The sequence below is a fragment of the Poecilia formosa genome, unplaced genomic scaffold (genome assembly GCF_000485575.1).
Source record: "Poecilia formosa unplaced genomic scaffold, Poecilia_formosa-5.1.2 Scaffold99, whole genome shotgun sequence".
NCBI classification, from domain to species: domain Eukaryota; kingdom Metazoa; phylum Chordata; class Actinopteri; order Cyprinodontiformes; family Poeciliidae; genus Poecilia; species Poecilia formosa.
In genome coordinates this window covers 601,746-615,867 of record NW_006800038.1, presented here as the reverse complement: position 1 = coordinate 615,867, position 14,122 = coordinate 601,746, and positions in this window count along the sequence as shown.

The window sequence follows — 14,122 nt, the reverse complement described above, 5'->3', positions numbered from 1 at the left end:
TTATGTGAATAAATTCAATGAATAAGAAAACAAACTTTTTTTGTCAAAAAACGTAATTTTGACCCTAAGAAAAACTTTGAAATATTTTTCTATTATTTTCCTTGGCCATAACTGTTTTAATAAATTCGCGCTCTTATCACATGTTTATTTTTATGTGAATACAGTCAGTGAATAAGCAAATAAATATTCAGTTGTGTGCTGAAGTCTGTTTTCCGATTGCCGCAAACACATCACTTTAGTTTAAATAACAATACATCAACATAATATGTAACTGACCGCAATCCGATAATTAAAAGGGAACGCCTCCGTGAAATGAGCCCTCAGAGTCAACGCTTATCAGAGATGCGCCGATTTTTCTTTTTCTTTTTTTATGCGCGCAATACGCATTTAGCGCGCAATTGGCGCAGCGCAGCTACACCTTCAATGAGTAACGAGGCCTTCAAAGGTTTTTTATGAGCCCCTATTCCTTTACTTGGCAGGCCGAAATCCGCCTTTTGTGAGCGGTAAGCAGATGGTTACCAGGAAGCAGGGGCTGCTCCGCCTGACCGAGACTAATTTCTACTAGCTTTGCAAGCTTGCCACGTCCCCCGCTTCTTCCAGGCCGAGTAAAAACAGCTGGCTGCGGATGAATTAAGGCCATTAAAACCACATCTTTGGAATAAAACCTCCAACAGTAACAACAACCACCCCTCCCTGCGACGCTTATCACCTTTAAATGGTTATCATGCGTTTAAGTCTCTTTATCATCCAATTGGTATTAAGTTGCCATCTGTTAACTGATGCGCATCTGAATATTGGTTTTATTTTTTGCACTTTTTTTACAAATATGATCTGAAATATATTCACAATCATGTTAGAAAGTGAAATATGTCGCGTGATTTCACTATGTTTATTATTATTGGTGTACCGCGTCATTTTGCGGGACACATGGCATGAATAATCAGGGGAGCCAAAAACTGAACTCCAGTAAAAGAAAAAGTCGAAGAAATTACTCATGTAAGAATAAAAAAGTATTTGATAAAAAGTCTACTGGGTAACTGATCAAACTACCAATCAGTTACTAGTTAAAATTACACAATCAGACGGACCAAAATGTGAAATTAATTCGAACTTTTGGTGTTTTGGGGATGAAAAATGACAATAAGTGAGAAAAAATAAAAAGTTAGGATATTTTTTTTCCAAATTGGTTTCTTTCAATAAAAAAAAACAAACTTGTAAAACTTTAACAAAAACTGCAGGTGTGTGTCTGTGTCTGGTGAATTTATGGCTAAAACATGTTTGTTTTTCATTCAGTGAAGTTGGAGAACCCAGAAATTTTACTCAAGAGCAAAAAGTTCAGAGGAGTAAGAAAAACTCCTAAAAGTATTTATTTTTTTCAAAAAAAGTTACGCAAGTAAACATAATTGAGTAAATGCAACTAGTTACTACCCAACACTGTTAATTATAAAGCATCAAGAATGCCTGTAAACATTTACGTCACTGAATATTCGCCCGTTTTTATTTTATTTTTCGTGTTTTCCCAACACTTTTTTACCAAACAGATGAACTTAACCATTGTTTTGCCTCCATTTCTGCTTCCCTAAGTGAAAGGGGATTGAGTAAATATGTTATCCATGCATGAGAGGCTCTCAATGGGCCGCCGCATTGTGCTGCGGGTCCGACAGGTGGTTGACTGTTTATTATTCCCTCATTATTTATCAATGACGTGGGCGCATCAAGGGAAGGAAACTCCCAGCTCTTTCACGTCCGGGGTGAACAGATTGTGCTGACTGGTCACCAGTCCGTCAGTCCGAGATCCGCCCAGAGCAGAGCCAAGGTTGCATAATTCACCAGCAGGGATCCACCTTGGCTTTCTCTGCATGTGACATAAGTTCAGCTGTCAACACGTCTCGTTTGGTAGTGAGCTTATATGACGGCGTGTTCTGCTTGACAATCATATTAGTTCATCCTTTTTCTTTTCTTTTTTTTTATTTAACAAGGAATATTACTTTTATATCTTCTGATTTTAAGAATGACCATAATTTTAGTCCATTTTAGTCCAAATTATGTTTGGTCCCTTAAAAGTAATTGTGTGCAGAATATTTTCATGTGCAATATACAAAGAAGTGATTTAAATTAGGAAACAGCTTTAATGCAACACTGTGATAAATCCTTTTTAGATAAAATAAAAAAAAAATATTTGTGTTGTACTTGTTAAGTTGGGATCATAGACAGGGCCTGTTTTAGAATGGTGTGGGCCCTGGGCTGCGCTGGAGACTGCTTTGGTGCCCAGGTCACTAAAAATTTATTTTTAGTGCAAAAACATAAAATCTTATGCATGTTTGTGGAATTTGTGCTGAAAATATATATGAGCACCCTTGAAATAAGACAAAACTAACTTACAGGTATGTTTTCATTAACATATAGGAGTTTGTTTTAAGTACATAATTCCTTAAAATTGATCAAAAATTACTAGTTCCGTTACCTGATTATTTTACTTATGACATTTTTTCAAACTTTTAACTGTTTTTCTCAGAACTCTGACCTTTTCTGAAAATGTATACTTTTTCCTCAGAATTTCAACTTTTTCTCAGACTTTTGATCTCAGAAAATTAAAGTCAGAATAGTTCTGGTAAATTCTAAGGAAGAAGTCAGATTTTATTTTGTTTGGTGACCCTAATCCTCTTCCGTTGAAATCTGCGTTCATTTCATTGATAAAATACTATTTAAGCATACAATGGTTACTCCTTCTGGGCCACATAAAACTTCCCGGCGGGCCGGATTTGGCCCGTGGGCCTCGAGTTTAACACATGTGCTCTAGGAGCTAAAAACACTTGGTAAGATTTTGTGTTTTTGCAGTGTAATTGGAGCGCTGAGTCTCAGACTAAGCTGCAGCGAGTCCTTGCTCCTGCCATGTGTGGTTAACCAAACATCTATTTCATTGGACTCAGTTCGTGACCGGGCCTCACCTCAGCAGCGGCTCCCACTCGGGGCGTTTTGGCCGCTGCTTCACCTCGCCGCTTCAGGTCCCTGCAGCATCTGCCGCAAAGCGGTGAAAAAGCTCCACCCGACACTGAGCGAATTAGTGATGCCATAAGATTCAGAAGGACAGTGACAAGCATTAAATCGATATTAACTTTGTATTAAACATGGGGCCCCTCCTTCATCCCCAAATGGACCGCAGCCATGTCGGTGCACAAAGCGCTCTGTATGAGCTCTGCGCTGCACCTGTTCCTTCTCGCTTTGGTCATGGGAGTTCAACTTCTTAGTTTCACCCCAGGCTCCTTTCTTGTCCAACTGAATTCTTTCAGTTCAGCTTTTGTTGCCGTTTTTGCGCCTCATCCTCACGCCTCCAGGTTTACAACTCATAAAAATCACATTACGGAAACCGTGCATTTCACATTTCCAGGAACTCCTGATTCACCGGTTCCACTCTCGGCGCAGAATTTTTGCTCCAGACGCTCACCTCCTCTTTAGGATGCTCGTTTATTAGCAGTATGGATGTCGAGTGGTGTCCTAATCCTCTTATAGCACATGTTGGTACAGTTTGCATATTGTTTTCTAATCTTGGAGAAAGGCCACAACCTTTTCTATTCACAGTGAATCCCCATCCTCTTTCAGCACAGCCACAGCCTTAACATTAGCGTAATCTGACAACCGATGCCATTGTCTGTGACCTTGTATGCAAAGTTAATTGCTCATTAAAACCAGACAAAAACAGAGGGGTGCAGAGGAAACAGTGGTCCTTTACACTGCAAAAACATAAAATCTAAAATACTTCTGGTCCAGTTTCTAATGCAAATATGTACAATCGAAATTAGGCAAAACTAAAAGTAACTTTTCAGATAGACATAGGAGTTTGTTTTAAGTAAAGAATTCCTTAAAATTGATAAAGTTCTGGTTTCACTTATAACATCAGAAAAATGTTTTGTTATAACTTAAATAATCTGCCAGTTGAAATAGAACTTTTTCATCAATTTTAAGGAATTATTAACAAACTCTTTTGTCTATCTTAAAAATTACTTAGTTTTGTCTTATTTCAAGTGTAATGAGATATTTGGAATACAAACTAAACAAAATACTTTATACAATGTTTTTTAGGCATCTCACAATAATAAATCACACGATAAATTAAAATGAGTTCAATAATTTCCATTTGCACAAGTTATCATTTTTGTAGAAAATGGCTACAAACTGAGGCAAAATTATACAACCGTATGCCTTTGAAAAGCAGAAGTGGAGCTGGACAAGAGTTTTGTTATCAAGTAAACAACAAAACTCTTTTCTTTTCCAGCAGCCATTGTACAGCAGTAAAACCAGCTGACCAAACTTCTCAGTGCAAAACCACAAAATCTAACCAAGCATTTTCTTTGTCTTTCAATCAAAAACTACTGGATGATGATGAAAGTCTTTATTCTGGTTTGTTTTTCTCAGCTAGACCATTTTTTGAAGAACATTTCCATTTATAGAGCCTCCATCACTCATTTTATTTGTTGTTTTATTTATTTTGGATATTTAAAGTGTCTTCCATTCAGTAGAATTTAAAGTTTATTCATCTTTAAGAATGTGTCCTTGCATTATTATGTTAACATTATATTAACTTAAAATGGTTTTAAAAAAGCTAATTTACAATCCAGCAAATTTTTTTAGTTTTTATTTTTTGCAGCTAAATCTTGGTTTTAGACTGGAAAGGCAGGTGGTAAACTTTATCTGAAATGGTCAGTTTATTTAGTGGATTCAAACATTAATGCTTAAAATACTGAATCAGCTGTTGCTGCCTTATAACCAATCGCTCCAGGTTAAGCAATAATCCAGTGCCCATATTTAAAAATCCCCCGTGCTCACCCTCTCACCCCACATGCAGGTTGCACACACTCCTTCAAAAGTATATACAATTTGTCACAGTGGCTCAGTGTTAATCAATTGCAAATGTATTTCTCTGCTGGTCTAATCTCATCTCTACATTAGTTTCACGGATCTGGGGAGATTTGCCCCCGACCTGTTGCCCCCCGCCCCTCAGCACCTGGCAGTCTGTTTCTGATAGCGTCATGTAAACACTTACTGCTGCTGAGGACCCAAGCGCTGCTGCTCTGCACCGACATGACAGCCAGGCTGTGTGGTTGTCAACCCCAGTTTAGCTTAAGAGCCCTGTTGTGACATTTTGACCTGACCTGCAGAACCACAATATAGATATAGATGCCAATATTTACTGCTGATAAGAAATAAACAGACTTCAGTGTTAAATAAAATGCTGTTGTCTCCATCAGTGCACAAACCATTTGCACTTCAAATACAGAAACAAAGTCATGCAGTGCAAAAATACTTTAATATTGATTAAAAAGCAGCACTAGTTCCACTTGTAGATTATTTCACTTATAAAATGGGAAAATTTCTTATATTCTTGTTGCACTGCAAAAGCATAAAATCGTAAGTATTTTTGGTCTAGTTTCTAGATCAAATATCTTAGTACACTCAAAATAAGATAAAACTAACTTTTCAGCAAAATATAGGAGCTTGATTTAAATCAATACTTAATATTGATGAAAATGTGCCAGTTCAACTGGCAGATTGTTCTATTTAAATATAGGAAAATGTCTTGTTATTAATGACATAATATGCCAATTAAATTAGTATTTTTTGATCAATATTTTATCAATATTAAGGAAATATTTACGTACAAAAAGCTTCTATACTTTGTTGAAAATTTACTTGCAAGTTGGTTTTTGTGTACTAAGATATTTGCACTGGAAAGTAGACCAAAAAAAAGATTAGGTGTTTTTAGGGTGCTAGAGGTCCCGGTTCAACTCCCGGACGAGCCCCCAATTTGTTATGGTCTGGTTGTAGAACCATGACAAAAACTTAGATTTATTTAACAAAAACTATCCCAATCTGGAGAAGAGAGGGCAAGGAGAGGAAGAAAGGGAGAGAGTGACAGAAAGAGAGAGACAGTGGTGCATCTTAAGCTGGATCTCAAGTTGTTCTGGAGAAACTCCATTTCCATCAGCACCAATTAGGAGTTCTGAAACTGAGATTTTAGAGAGATCCAGAGGAAAGGCCTTGGGCTGTAACACAGTGCATCAGTTGTTTTAGGCCATCTTATCACTTTAAGTCCAAATAAGCCACTGTTGGCCACATGCTCCCCAAACATAACATTTAAACTTGTACATGAAAATAACTGCAAACAAATATATATATAATATATATATAATGCTTTGAAAAGCAGAAGTGAAGCCTCCTGTACAACCAACAAGAATGCAGGACTAAGTGGTTTCTGGATTGTAAGTCGACAACAAAAATACTTGTCTTTTCCTGCAGCCCCTTGTACACCAAAAAAACATGTTACCAAATGTGCTGGAGCTCAGCTTGGGTTGCCAGATAGTAGGCCGGGCTTCCCTGGGGTTGCTAGGTAACGGTCAGTGTCTGCTGATTTGTGACGTTACATTAAGGAAGTTTTTGAAACTCCTCATTTTCCATACACCAGAAAAAAATGGCCAAAAATGGCTGGGTACTGGGTGAGCTTGGGCTGTTTTTAGAAGCAGTAGAAATCCAAGTGGAAGTACAAAAAATTTGCAAAATTTGCATAATATGTCCCCTTTATTTCTAGTTTAATTAATCAAATTCTTCACATGTTAATTTTTAAGTTATGCTTATGGCGCTCGGAGTTCGCCGTGCTCCTCGGCTGCAGCGTGGAGGAAGTGTGTAAGTATGTTTGGGAGGGCCAGCTGAAGAAGACAGTGGAGTAGAAGGTGGTGTGAATGGAGAAAGAAAAAGCTTGGGTGGAGGAGGGGATGCTTGACGGACTTCACTGCCTGTTGGCCCTGCAGCATTGATGCCGTGTTGGCCATATAATCGGATTGCCAGTGGGTGAAAGTGAGCCCGGGTGCTTATGTCAGTTTGCGTCTCGTCAAGCTGAATAATACGCATGGCCAGGGAGTGAAGCGGACGCTTGCCATTGAGGGCTCCCACTACTTGCGGCTAAGCATTTCTAAAAGAGAGAAAAAGCCTCATTGGATTCATATATAATTCTCACTCAAGCGTTTTGATTCATTTGCATAACAGGAGGGGGGGACTAGTGATCTTTTTCAGTGCCGCTGCTGCTGCACAAGTGTGTGTATCTGTGTGTGTGTTTATATTAACCAGGGTGGACCTGGACCATACACTTGGCCTCTCATGATTAATTGAAAACCCAACAATAAAACATGTAAACATTAGGCTTTTCTAACTAATTTCTTTGGTTAGTTGAAGGACTATTTGGAAAATTAGCCTGCCTATAAGGAACACAAAATGTTACCAAGTATTTTTGGTCTAGTTTAGTGCAAATATCCCAGTACACTGGAAATAGGAAGAAGGATACAAAATCCAGTTTTAAGTAAATAATTCCTTACTGTTCAGGAAAAAGCACTAGCTCCACTTGTAGCTAGTAATTCTTCATCAATATTCAGGAATCATCAACTTAAAACAGGCTTCAATCTCTTGCTGAAGAGTAACTTATAAGTTATTACATTTGAAATAAGACAAAACTAATATATTTTCAGTAGAAACTAGAAAAAACACTTTGTGTTTTTGCAGAGGGCAGATTTAAAACAGAACATCTTGCCTCATCTTTTAAGTTTTTACATGGAAAATATCGACTCTTTCCCTCTCCAGTTTTTTAATCTATCTGACTCCTGATAATTTCAACTTAGAAAACATAAAACTGATTTAAACAGACATTTTCACCCTGGATATTTTAATTAATTATATTCTAAGAATGTCGTGCATTGATGCAAGAAAGATTCTTCATAAAATCAAGAAAATCATGGAACAACCCTGACCGTCGTCTTCATGAGACTCTCTTCAGTCAGAGGCTTCTTCAGATTCTCTGTAATACAGACTGCTATAGGAGATCTTTCCTGCCAACAGTCATCTCTATCTGGAATAACTCTTTGAAATATTTGAATTAATGAGTTAAAACAACATTTGTTTTCCCATTTGGGATTAATAAGGTGCTTTTGAATTTGGGTTTGTCATCCAGAAAACTTGACTGTTTCATACCTAAACATGGATGTATTGAACTGTTTTACTCAAACAATGTTTGAGTAAAATGAACATTGTTCTTTTATTCTATTAACTATTGACAACATGTCTCCAATATTTAGTATTTATTTGCAGAAAATGAGAAATGGTCAAAATAACAAAAAGATGCAGAGTTTTCAGACCTCAGATAATGCAAAGAAAACAAGTTCATATTTAGAAACAACAATACTAATGTTTTAACTCAGTTCAGAAATCAGTGTTTGGTGGAATAACCAGGAGGTTTTCAGTGGGGTTCAGTGCAGTGGGCTCTTAATTTATATCACATCTTCTACATACCATTATGAAGAAGATGTGAAAAATAAACGTGTTATTTCACTTGTTCCGTCCATTTTTCTCCACCATTGACTGAGGATTGCATATTTTGTCTTGGAAAATTTTTAAAATGCCGTCAGCTGCGTGGCTCTGTGTGCCGCTGAGGTTCTCCCCAACCCGGATGCGGCCCATCAGCCGGTCCATTTAACCTGTTGAAACTCTGTGAGGCATGATGACCATCCGGGCGGTCTGGATTACTGCCGGGAACAGACAGCAGCGATTTGGTCTGACTGACTTTCCACACATTCAACCCCCCGAACCTCCAAACTCCTGCTTCTCAAAGTCACTTGCAGCCATTTGGAGCTACTGGCCTGTGCTGCGGCCTAAATCTGATCCCATCACTGCTTTATGGGGATCTAATAAGCTGTAGGTGAGCTGACCTCTGACCCCGCAGGTCCCTGCTCCCTCTTCTGCTTGTCAGCTCTGTAAACCATCACTCAACCATTTCTTTCACATCAACTGCGTCCCGTCCTGCTTTCTTTTTCCTCCATGCCTGGTCTCCCTTTGGCTTGGCTGCCATGTTGGGCTCAAATATTCCAGTTTAGCAGAGAAGTTAATCCAGATTAGAGAAACTTCTGTCCCCTTGTTTTGCTTTTAAAAGCAATCAAATGTTATGACTGAATTCAGATTTTCATGATGAAGACCAAGTTGTGTAATTATTTCACAAAGACAGGTTATGCGACACTAATAGCATAAAAAATATAAAATTACAAGAATGAAGTTGTAATATTAAGAGAAATAAATTATTATTTTGACTTTATATTCGTAATATGACTCTCATATTATGAATATTCTCATAATATTATGACTTTATTCTTATATTATTATGACTATTCTCATATTAATTCAACTTCATTCTCATATAACTTTATTCTTGTAACATTATGACTAATCCTGAAATATTTAGACTTTTTTGTATTATTTTAAAATCAAATCAAAACTTATTAAAAGCTTTATTAGGATCTCTGAGTAAAAAAGATAAAAGTTTCTCATGTTCAGATATGGATTCTACTTACATCCCTCTTCTATGCATTATGCTCTTGTGCACAAGTAAGATGGATCGGACAGGGTAAGGGTCACCTATAGCAGGATGACCTCTGCTCTGAAAGGTCAAATGATAAGACACTTAAGGTCAAGAAGAGGACAAAGGCCTGAGCGAGAGTCCACTCCAAACACAAGACGCCAGAGAACAGGAATGTTAGTTCTCACTCGAGGTGAATCTTTAAGAAGAAATGTCGTCTTTAAAAGTATGCAGCAGGTCAACGATGCTCTTGCACCTTTCTTTGTTGGGACAATGTATAAGACATGTGTGCCACACACAGAGCTGCCACAATCCGGCTTCATTTACCACAAGTTTAGCCATTACACTTCAAAACCACAAGTTTCCAATCAACAAACGTGGATTTGATTGGACTGGACCTTTTAAAGTGCCTCTGGATGACATTTGTTGAAAATCAGTGTGGCATAAATAAAGTGAATAAAATATCAATTTTCAATCCAGATTCAGATTATTATTCTGTCTTCTGTACGTTTTTCTGCCCTCAACTACTTCAACCGATTTCTGCAAGTTGCATATCAAAACATTTAACTTCTTCAGAAGAATTCTGCTGTATCTTTTGGTAATGTCAGTTTATACACTTTTCAAAAATATTTAAACTGTTATATAAATTTTAACCCCATTGAAAATTTTCAGAATTCCACAAAATTCAGCAAATATGTTTAACAGCCTGCTACTTCTGCCTACTTGCACATAGAAACTTCATTCAGCTTTTAAAGAAGTCACAAGATGTTAAGCTATCCTCATGTGATTCAGATTTTTGATATTTCTTATGGGTTTTCTTAAAACTTTTATGCAGACTTTGGTCTTTTTTCAGATTTACAGTCCAATAACGGAGTTTGCCACTCTAGCAACGTTTTCACGTTTCGCTGATTTTTCACAAACAAAATGCTGCTGTTCTTACATATTTCACTCTGTAGAAATAATTTATGCATCAGGATATAGCCACAGGCATCTGGTTTGAGGAAATATAAACATTATTGCTGTAGGTTTTACGGTTTTCTTTCAAACGCTTCCAGAGCGCAGGTATGTCTCCTCTTCCTCCATTGGGCTCCATATAAAATATTTTCAGCTTCGACTTCTTTCATTTTTCTTCCAGCATTTTTCCAGTTATATTTCGGTTTGGTTTTTGTTTATTCCATTCTATGTTTAGATTTAAACCTCCTCATTGCACCTATGAGTGTATTAGATCGCTGGAAGGTGAATGTCATCTCTACACTGCAAAGTCACAAAATCTTAAGTACTTTTTGTGTAGTTTCTAGTGAAAATATCTTCATGCACTTGAAATAAGACAAACTAACTTAAAAGTAACTTTTCAACAAGATACAGAGGTGTGTTTTAAGTAAATAATTCCTTATTACTGATCAAAATCAGTAATAAGGAATTATTACTGATTCCTTATTTTTGACTTAAAACCTCCTCCATATCTTACTGAAAATCTACTTTTAAGTTAGTTTTGTCTTATTTCAAGTGGACCAAGATATTTGCTCTACAAACGAGACCAAAATTAATTGATAAGATTTTGTGCGATATGTTTTTGGAGACCTCCAATAGGATTTCTTTTGCCTTATCCATGTTATTGGGGATCATTTTAATTTATCATGCAATTAATTGATTGCTTATTATGAGAATAATATTTACTAGGGTTAGGGTTAATAATATTTACTATATTAACTAGGTGACAATATTTGCTTACACTGTTTTTTTTAGGGATATCAGAGTATTGTGGTAGTTCAAATACATGTTAGATTTTTATTTGTAAAATATTTTGAAAAATTCACCCTCATTTTTCCGTTTCACATAATTGCAAAGTGTCAGAAAAATAATTATTGGATGATGAGAATATTTAAAGGAGTATGGATACTTTTTCAAGTGCAGCATGGGAAATTCAGAGCGTCTGAAGAGTGGTCTGTGGACAAATAATAAAAAAGGATAAAGAGAGAAACTGTGAAGGCCGGTATAATGAAAGATTTACAGAATAATGACACATATGTTCCAATTTTACACCATTCATTGAACTGGGACAATATTTCAAGGATTAAAGATGACAGGCCATGATAGGCCGGTCTCATGAGTCCTGGGATCACAGCTGCATTCAGATGCAAAGAGATTACACCATGCACACACACGCACGCACGCACGCACACACACACACACACACACACACTATTTTCTTTTTAAATTAAAATTCAGTTTTAATGACAAGAATCCACAAAAATGCTCACTACAATAGACCGCTTCCTTTTAAGGAGTGGTGTTGGTGCACAAAAACTAATTCATAAAAGCTCTATCAATTCATTCTCTGTTGCAACATCAAATGGAAGCAGCAGAAAGAAGAGGGCATGTGGGTAAGAGACAGTTGGAAACTGTTGCAGGCTGAAAAAAGCTCTATTCAAGCTGCCGTCCTTCGCCCTCTCAGGAGGGATGACAAAGAACTCCAGTTAATTAGCAAGAAGTAGCATCTCAAGAAACGCCAAAGAAGAAAAAGCTCTCCATTCACTCTTTCTGCTCACCTCTCGGTTATGAGACTCAAGAGTGCAAAGGAGGGAGGACGCATGAAGCAGCCTTGCTTGATTTAATTTGGACAGTCATCCCTTTAATTTGCAATGTCATTGTATCTAATGGTGGGGTTTCTATAGAGGCTGGTGAAAGACTGAAAGCCAAGTCAACGATGTCGCCCTTCTGTCCGCCGCTGGGGGATTTGGATGGCGGACAAAGTTTTAATTAAGGCACTTCTCTGGCTCCAAGCAGACTAATTCAGCTATAGTTCCTCACAAGTGTACGAAATGATTGGAACAGGAGTGAGAGAGAAGGCTTCAATGGTTGCTTATATTAGATCTATTGTTGAAGAAGATCCTGGAGAGCCTGGATGTGTCACTGAAAAGAAAGCTAGCAACTTTTCCCGCAAAAACTTAATGAAAACTTTGCCGTCTGTTAAAAAAAACCCTCACCTTTCTATATTACAGAAATGAACTAAAATGAAACAGTTTTTGTTTTAACAATTACAGAATAATGGGGAGACGTAAGGAGTAGCCACACACCGTCACAACAGGAACAGAAGGGTAACAGCTTGCAGCATAAACCTCCAGTGGAGGGAACCTGGTTGCTCTAAATGGTGGTTTTGTTTGATTTGTTTAAATGGAGCGCTGATCAGAGTGAAGAACTCCCTGAGGTCTGCAAGCTGAGGTGCAGACAAAGGTAAGTCTGCCTTGGCTGAAGTCCCAGAGGACGCATGCAAAGCTCTGCAACTCACAGCCTGAATTTGAATGGCTTAAGAAAGGCTGAGCCATAAGGAGGCAACATTCAGCTCAGTTTGGCTTTAAAGTTTGGAAATGTGTTTCCATTACAAACTAAAAAAAACATCAAGCAGTGTTTTTGTTAAGTAGGAAATAATTAAAAACACATTTATAATTTTTTTGCAAGTGATAAAAACAAACTGCACAGTCATCCTCCTACTACTTCCTGTTGTCTTCTTCATCGTTTCCACCAGTAGTAACATCCGGTTGTTGATCACAGTTGGTGTGATGGAAAATAAATGTTTCCATTGCAGTTTTGGGGAATACACTAATTTTGATAAAGCCGAACAACTTTATCAACCATCTCATCCTAATGCAAAAACTTTTAATTAAAAAACATGAGTTTTTTCCAAACTGACCTGTTTCCACTCAATGGTCAATGGAAACGCAGCTAGCATCAAACGTTGCGTTTCCATTACAAATGTGTCAAAACTTCACTGATATTCTGCTAATGTTGGAAAAATCCCCCACAGTTTCCTAATTGCTGCTTCCATTAAATAAGAAACAATTAAAATCACACATGTAAAAGAAGTGATTAAAAAAAAAAACCTGTGCCTTCAACCTACAACCACTTCCTGTCGTCTTCTTTGTCTTTTCTGCCAGTAGTAACATCTGGATGTTCATCACGTGACTCAAGTGCAATGCGAAAAAACATGTTTCCACTGCAGTTTTGTGTGGTACATTAATTCCAATACAACTGATAAATCACTTCATCTTAAATGCACAAATTCAAAAATATGACTTTCTTTTCCAAAATTGATGCGTTTATGCACATTTATTTTTGTAATTCCAGTTTGTGAAAATATATGGCCAATGGAAATGGAGCTACAGTCAGAGATTCAGTGTTATTAGCTTAACATGCTTTCTGGCAATTTTGGTCAATTATAATAACAAACCAAGCAAAGCTTCTACATAAGCAGAAAAAGAAAAAGAGAGGAGCTCAAGAGCTGAGTTCATTGCCTGTGATGGACGACGTCGATCAAACTGCTGTGTGGAAAAACGTCACCGCCCAGATCTTTGAGGTCGTATTGACCGCGTTCATCTTCACTGCACCAGTCCACAGCATTGAGAAAAAGAAGCTGAGCTTTATTGAAAGTCTCAATACTTCAGCTTTATCTGTCTGCTTACTGAAATGCTTTAATTTGCTTTTTATTTCTTCAAAAAAAGTGTTTAAAATGGTTAAACATGAGTAGATAAATGTAGTTAAAAGCAACATCAGTTTGTACAGATGTTAAAAAGCTCTCAACATTGTAAATATAAAAATTCTTAGCAAGTATTTTGGTCTAGTTTTTGGTGCAAAAATCTAAGTGCACTTCAAGTAAGAAAAACTAACTTACAAGTAACTTTTCAGTAAAATATATTTATTTATTTTACTTACAAGTAACTTATAAGTTACTTGTAA